We start from the raw sequence: 8,742 nt of genomic DNA, 5'->3' as shown, positions 1-8,742 counted from the left end.
GATCAAGTTGCAATTGGGATACGATTATGGATGCACTGGCCATTTTTCCAGGAAAATCTAAAGATCCTAAAATTTCTGTTTCAATGGATTAAGGAGTGAACATGTGACAGAATTTTAAAGTTCTTTAGGAATTTTTATATGATTTTCAATTAATTTCGAATTTTCCATGGATTTTATCAATTTTAAGCATATGAGCGGTTTTACAAGTGAAATTGTTGCAAATAAATACGAAATGATTTGAAATTTCTACAGCAGCAAGATGAAAATGTATGTAGCTTACAGGATGAGTTTTGCATATTTTTACATTAAATTCACATTTAATCTTGATTAAACTATTAAATGTCCAGATTGCACAATTAACACATCAACTAGTAGAAATATAACTCTAAATTCTATGAAATTTCTACAGAAATACTATATGAATCAAAATAGCATGCAGTGAGATTTTCATGAATTTTAGAAATTATTTACTACCAATTTCGGATTTTACAATTTCCAGACCAGATTATAAATTAACACTACATCCCATATTAAAACAGATCCAAATAACACGAAAATTTTACAGTAACAAGTAATATGGAATATAAGACTACTGTAAAAATTGTATGAATTTTAATGATGATCTGATGTTAGTAAAAATTCTCCTAAAATCTGATAAGTTTCAAAGAAAATATTAAATAATATACCAAATAAACTCCAAAAATCTTTATAAATTCATGGTAAAATGAATCAGTAACATATTATTTTCCCACGAAATTCCATTAATTTTAGAATCTGTTTGGTATATAATTTAATTTTTCTTCGTCAAAAGATGTTTTTTGAAGAGTTTTCCATTTTTAAAACACAATTTGCGGAAAAAATCAGAAAAATTCGGAAAAATACAGAAATATTTTGAGAACAATGCACCTACCTGTGGTGAAGATCTCCGCCCAATCCAAAAAAATATAAAAAATCCTGCCGCCGCCGATCCGCTCCGCCGTCTTTCGCTTTCTCTGGAGTGTTTAGAGGGAGTGATTGAGGGAGTGAAGAGATAATGGAAGAAGAATATTAGGGAGAGGGATGGAAGAATATATTGAGGAAAGGGATTGGAGGGAGTGATTAGAAGAGATAATGGAAGAGAAAGAGATAATGGAAGATAAATTTCTCTTTTTCTTTCCTCTCCCTTATGGATGGGAAGGGAGATATATATAGGGAGAGAAAGAGAGAGAGAGAGATATGTTGGTGGAGAGCTCATCATGTTGTCCCTCTTAGTGGAGAATCCATCATTATTGTTCTTAGTGGAGGGCCCATCATGTTTCTTAGTGGAGAGTCCATCATTATTGCTCTTAGTGGAGGGCCCATCATGTTTCTTAGTGGAGAGTCCATCATTATTGCTCTTAGTGGAGGGCCCATCATGTTTCTTAGTGGAGAGTCCATCATTATTGCTCTTAGTGGAGGGCCCATCATGTTTCTTAGTGGAGAGTCCATCATTATTGCTCTTAGTGGAGGGCCCATCATGTTTCTTAGTGGAGAGCTACCATCATTGCTCTTCATAAGAGGCCTCACAAGAGGCCCCACTGAGGCCCCACAACGCGGGCCCCACAATGTGGGCCCTCGGTTGATTCGATTTTAAACAAATGTTCAATGCGGGCCCACCAAACGAGTCCAAATTTAATCAAAATGCATCATGCGGCCCCACCAAATGGGTCCAACTTTCTCGATCCAAATTTAATCGAAGCACCCAATGCGGGCCCACCAAACGGGTCCCAATTCTCTCTGGTTTAGATTTTTCTGAATAATCATTCTCAACATTTAGCGGAAAAATACGAAATACGACGGAAACGACCAAAAATATTTAGAAATGTAACAAACGGATGCGGGAAAGAAAGACATTGGAAAACCGACGGAAAACAAACCCTAATTTCTTTATCGATTAAGGTAGAGCAAAATGGGGTGTCTACACTACCTAGCCCTAGGGTGCAACAAATGTGCAACCCAATACCCATAAGGGTAAGGGTATGATGCCAAGCCGAGTAGGATGTTCTCCCCAAACCAAATAATGCACAAAGAGGAGGTTTAGCAAGAAAATGAGACTGGGTAAGTCTCTTAGACACAGAGGTAAGATAAAGAAAAATGCTAACAAGGAAAAAGAGACCTTGTGCATATTTGGCAAAGGTAAAACACCCAGCCGGGCCGGACAGCTACCTAGCCCTAGGGTGCAACAAATGTGCAACCCAATACCCATAAGGGTCGGGGTATGATGCCAAGCCGAGTAAGGTGTTCTCCCAAAACCAAAAGACGCACAAAGAGGAGGTCTAGCAAGAAAATGAGACTGGATAAGTCTCTTAGACATAGAGGTAGGATAAAGAAAAATGCTAGCAAGACTGGGCAAGTCTCCTAAGCACAAGGATGGTCTCCAAGAGAGGTGCTGACGAGACATGGCATGTCTCCTAAAGGTGAACCCACTAATGAGACAAAGCTTGTCTCTAAAGGGTATAACTTTTCTTACATGAGACATAGCCTGTCTCTCTAAATTGAGGCTCTAAATGACAAAGTTTAAGGGTATCTCAAAAGACTGGGCACGTCTTAAAAGACAAACGAGGGGAGGGCTACTCGGACTAAGAGAGTCCCCTAAGGATGGGCTTGAGCTATCACTTTGTGGAACCAGATCCGGGACGGGCGTGAGGGGACGGGCCCCCGCGCGAGTCTCTAGATCATCCACGTGAAGGAGAGCCCCACCAAGGAACCCTCGAAAGAGTGCCCCTCACAGCATGAGCGGCGATGTAAAGTGAGATACCTCTCGATTCGGGGACTAGCCCGGATTCGAGACGCACCTCGAACAAAGAAAGAGTCGCCATCCAAGGAAGTGGGCCCTGGATCCCATGCTGTGCTCTGTTGCAACGGATAACCAGAGATATAAAATAGGGTTCGTGCCTGATGACGAATGGGGAAGGGATTAGGCGCCCCCAATTCGCCCAAGTGCTAGCACCTGGTCTCTCATGCCATTTATTATTAATTTTGAAGAGTTTTGGGAGAAAATCATGCGAAATGGGAACGGATATCCCCGAGATAACGTCTAGCTAATCATGCATGTCTCAGAGATGAATAAGAAGCACACACAAAAGAAATGAAAGATATGTCGCCTAAGAATAGCTAGGTTATGAGTGCCATGCCTAATTGGTGTCTAAGTTCTGGTGGACAAGCACATGCATGCTACAGCTAAAGGTATAGGATCTGTACATGAAAATAAGAAAACACAGCAAAATACGCAACACACGACTCAACAAGACAAATCCTAAAATTCTAATGCAGGACTTGACTCGGACCAGGATGGCCATCCATCCTAGCTGCACTACGTATCCCGGCCTCGGGAAGAATCAGAGCCAACGTAGTTCGGTGTCCTATGCTAAACTACAATGCCTAAACCTCTAGGACCGCTATCCTAGACTCGATCAACTAGACTCGACTAGTTTTTAAAGCTTTTTGTGCGATTGCTTAAATTCAAGTGGATTGTGATTTTTACGACTCTCTATATGTCCTAACTAATGCAGGTTGTTTAGCCTTAAGCTAATGCAGGTGGGCCCTACATCCTATGTGTATCTAGGCTGTGCAACATAAAGAAAACCATGGGCTGACTATATGCTTCCTAGTCTAGCCATCGGTTCGACTAAGTGTCTGACCGATCGACTCGAGGCCTCCTAACTCTAGGGACACTCACACGACAGGACACACCACATCAATACAAATCAAGACCGACTCCTAACTCTAAAACACCCTAAATATCTAGGACAGACTCCTAACTCTAGGGGAAGATCTTTTTGAAAAGGTTTTAAAGTTTTTTGTATTTTTGGGAGGTTTTGAAGTTATGAAAAATGGTGAAAGTTGTGAGAAATATTTACAAAAATGGTGACTGAAAATGGTGAAAGGGTGTAAAAATGGTGTCTAAAAATGGTGAAAGGGTGTAAAAATGGTGTCTAAAAATGGTGACTGAACTCAGGGTGCCAGCAGCACGCCTGAGCTGCCTACGTACCCCTCAGCTAGGGATCAAGCCATCCGTAGTTCGGACCAGATTTTCCTAACTACACTCTACTGACTCGAGATTTTTGAGATTTTTGATTTTTCAGATGTTTTTGAATTTTTCGACACAAGAGGACAAAATCCTATCATCACAAGGGGAGGACAGACTCCTGATATCCCGCAAAGGTTGGACAGCATCCTATGCTTTGCGGGGGGGATGAACAGAATAACAACTCTGCAAGGGTTGGACAGCATCCTATACCTTGCAGGAGTGAATAAAATCACGTGATTGGATGAGGGGATGGACAGAATCCTAACCCCTATGATGATAGGACAGACCCCTGAAAGACTGAAGGACTGACTCCTATGCTGAAGACTGACTCTGAAAGATAGAAGGACGGAATCCTAAACTCTCTATGACAGACTCTAAAAAAAAGAAGAAAACCACACAAACGGGCCCCACATCAGCGGGCCCCACATAAACGGGTCCCACACACAGCGGGCCCCACACGTCAGCGGCCCCACACGTCAGCGGGTCCCACACCAGCGGGTCCCACACACAGCGGGCCCCACACACAGCGGGCCCCACACACAGCGGGCCCCACACGTCAGCGGGCCCCACACGTCAGCGGGCCCCACACGTCAGCGGGCCCCACACATCAGCGGGCCCCACACGTCAGCGGGCCCCACACGTCAGCGGGCCCCACACGTCAGCGGGCCCCACACCAGCGGGCCCCACACACCAGCGGGCCCCACACACAGCGGGCCCCACACACAGCGGGCCCCACACACCAGCAGGCCCCACACATCAGCGGGCCCCACACACCAGCAGGCCCCACACATCAGCGGGCCCCACACAGCAGCGGGCCCCACATCAGAGGGCCCCACACATCAGCGGGGTGTCTACAATCACAAGCAACTCAAGCCTCCAAATAAAACTCAAGAACAAAAACAAACATTCAAGAGAAACTACTTACATGGACTGCTAATCGAGTTTAAAAAAAATGATCAAAGCTCGGAAAGATTTGAAATCAGCAGCTTGATCCTCTCTCCTTTCAGATTTGCAGACCTCGGATCTTGGCCGGAGATGGAATCATTGCAGGAGGTAGTAAAAATCGACGGAATCCGATGATACTGACCGAAGAAGGGAGAAATTTGCCGGAGATCCGCCGGATCAATATAAAACCACCGGATCTGAGACGCTTGTGGCGTAGATGGAGATGAAGAAGGTGACTGGTAATAAGAGATGTGCGATCGGATTCCGGCAAGGAATTCGCCGGAGAAGATGACTGGCCGGATCTCTCTCTCTGCCGATTTTCTTCTTCTTTTTTTTTCTTTTTTTTTTTGGTTTTTCTCCTCTGCTCCCTTTTTTTCCACTGTCGATTTCCCTCTTTTTTCTTTTTTTTCCTTTCTTCCCTCTGGTTTTTTTTCTTCTCTTTTTTTCCTCTGTGTTTTTTTTCTTTTTTGCTCCTCCTTTTCTCTCTCTGGTTCTTCCCCTCTGCGAGAGAACCGAGCTCTCCTCTTGAGTGGGGAGACTCATCATGAGGAGAGCAATCATCATTTATTTTTTGTCCCCCTCTTGTCCCCCCCCCATTTCCCATTTCTTTGCAAAATAATAAATAACAAAATAAAAAATAATTTTCAAATGGCATTGGATGCCATGCGAAAACCAAAACCACTCATTACGCCCACTTTAAAAACAAAGAAAATGATGACTGTCCTTATTCTCTCTTTGACCACATAAGCGGGTCCCACAACAGCGGGCCCCACACAAGCGGGCCCCACGCAAGCGGGTCCCACATCAGCGGGCCCCACATCAGCAGGTCCCACACAAACGGGCCCCACAAAAGCGGGCCCCACAAAAGCGGGTCCCACACAGGCGGGTCCCACACAAACGGGTCCCACACAAGCGGGCCCCACATTCTCTTTTGCTCGGATTAATTTCATTCATTTTCCGTCTGACCTCGGGATTTTATTCGAATATGCGGGTTTAGGGCCTTGTCAAAATGGGGTGTCTACAGATGCCCCTCTTTGGCAGAGTGTGCTTGTCGCGCGAATGTCAAAGCTGAACAGACAACACATTTTGACTGGCCCAAAATTTATTTTACAAAGATTGAACTCGTGGAGGGAACAGATGTCTCAGGGGTCTCACTCGAATTGGAGGGAAGGGATGCCTCAGGGGTTTTGAATGAAAAGGATTTTGATTATTGGCTTGATGCTCTCAAAGATGCTCTCAGAGAGACTTTCGTTTTAAAATTTCACATTCAACATGACTTAATATTAATTTGGTGAAATGCTGGACACATAACTCAGCATTCAAAACATATTGGTGAGATAGCCTCCCACCAGAGAAATAACTCGAGTAACACATCGGTCACACTCGAGTAACACATCGGTCACACAGGTATTCCTGACTCCGCACTTGGGTGACGGCACACTGTGGAACGACGGACCATGACTTGACAACAAAATAACTAGAGAGAGTTGTTGTCCAGCTTTTCACCAAATTAGACAAGGAAGAACAACAGTTGAATGAAAATTTTGATCAGGGGTCCATGGTAATAAGCCATGAAGAGCCTTGCAGAAAACGAGGGTCCACGGTGGTGAACCGTGAAGAGCCAAGCAAACGGGAATCGAGGGTCCATGGTAGTAAGCCACGAAGAGCCTCGCGGAACGAAATTTATTTATATTTTTTTATTTTTAGGAAACTAGAAATCGAGGGTCCACGGCAACAAACCGCGAAGAGCCAAGCCATAATCCGGGGTCCGTGGTAATAAGCCACGAAGAACCTTGCAAGAAAGATATTGAGTGATTAATGGATTAGAAAAACTGAGAATCAAGGGTTCATAGCCATAAGCTATGAAGAGCCAAGAAGTAATCGAGGGTCCACGGTGACCAGCCGTGAAGAGCCACGCAATGAATCTAGGGTCCATGGCAAGAAACCATGAAGAGCCCAGCAGAAAGGAATTTAGGGTCCACGGCAATACTCCGTGAAGAGCCAAACATTGAATTTGGGGTCCATGACAATAAGCCATGAAGAGCCCAACATGCAGAAACAAATGATATGTAAAAGATATGAATGGAATGACTATGAATAGTGGGTCCATGATATTTCTGGAAGGACATATCACGAAGAGCCAATCGGGGAGCATGGGTCCATAGTATACCTGAATGGTAGACCATGAAGAGCCAAGAAGTAATCGAGGGTCCACGGCAACAAACCGTGAAGAGCCACGCAATGAATCTAAGGTCCATGGCAAGAAACCATGAAGAGCCCAGCAGAAAGGAATCAAGGGTCCACGGCAATACTCCGTGAAGAGCCAAACATTGAATTTGGGGTCCATGACAATAAGCCATGAAGAGCCCAACATGCAGAAACAAATGACATGTAAAAGATATGAATGGAATGACTATGAATAGTGGGTCCATGATATTTCTGGAAGGACATATCACGAAGAGCCAATCGGGGAGCATGGGTCCGTAGTATACCTGAATGGTAGACCATGAAGAGCCAAGAAGTAATCGAGGGTCCACGGCAACAAACCGTGAAGAGCCACGCAATGAATCTAAGGTCCATGGCAAGAAACCATGAAGAGCCCAGCAGAAAGGAATCAAGGGTCCACGGCAATACTCCGTGAAGAGCCAAACATTGAATTTGGGGTCCATGACAATAAGCCATGAAGAGCCCAACATGCAGAAACAAATGACATGTAAAAGATATGAATGGAATGACTATGAATAGTGGGTCCATGATATTTCTGGAAGGACATATCACGAAGAGCCAATCGGGGAGCATGGGTCCGTAGTATACCTGAATGGTAGACCATGAAGAGCCAAGAAGTAATCGAGGGTCCACGGCAACAAACCGTGAAGAGCTACGCAATGAATCTAAGGTCCATGGCAAGAAACCATGAAGAGCCCAGCAGAAAGGAATCAAGGGTCCACGGCAATACTCCGTGAAGAGCCAAACATTGAATTTGGGGTCCATGACAATAAGCCATGAAGAGCCCAACATGCAGAAACAAATGACATGTAAAAGATATGAATGGAATGACTATGAATAGTGGGTCCATGATATTTCTGGAAGGACATATCACGAAGAGCCAATCGGGGAGCATGGGTCCGTAGTATACCTGAATGGTAGACCATGAAGAGCCAAGAAGTAATCGAGGGTCCACGGCAACAAACCGTGAAGAGCCACGCAATGAATCTAAGGTCCATGGCAATAAGCCACGAAGAGCCTAGAATGAAATTTGGGGTCCATGACAATAAGCCACGAAGAGCCCAACAAGAATAACAAGTAATGGAGATGAATGAAATGAGCATGGAGAGCGGGTCCATGATATATCCTAAAGGACAGATCACGAAGAGCCATTCAGGGAGCAAGGGTCCATGATGTGCCTGCCTGACAAACCACGAAGAGCCTTGGAAGGACAGTGATATTGCTGAGAATTGATTGATTTCGAATGATGATTTTTTTTTTTAGACTGATTGCCTCTTGCCGAGGAAATTGGGAGTATGAGTTCCTTGCTGAGAATTGGACTCAGATAACTTGCAGGGATTTGGATATTGACCATTTTTTCTGATTTTGCCGGGGATTGAAGGCTGCGCGAGCAAATTCTAGACTCCGCTTGGGAAACTGATTTTCTTAGAGAATTGACTCTTCTGAAGAGAGGACTCAACTGAGGAGTTTAGAGGTTAGGCTTGAGATGTGCTTGTACCCCTCTTATCCTTACTTGCTTGAGA

The sequence above is a fragment of the Tasmannia lanceolata genome, unplaced genomic scaffold (genome assembly GCF_043159265.1).
Source record: "Tasmannia lanceolata isolate RefF3 unplaced genomic scaffold, GAP_Taslan_0.1 ptg000026l, whole genome shotgun sequence".
NCBI classification, from domain to species: Eukaryota; Viridiplantae; Streptophyta; class Magnoliopsida; order Canellales; family Winteraceae; genus Tasmannia; species Tasmannia lanceolata.
Note: the sequence above shows the minus strand (reverse complement) of the source record.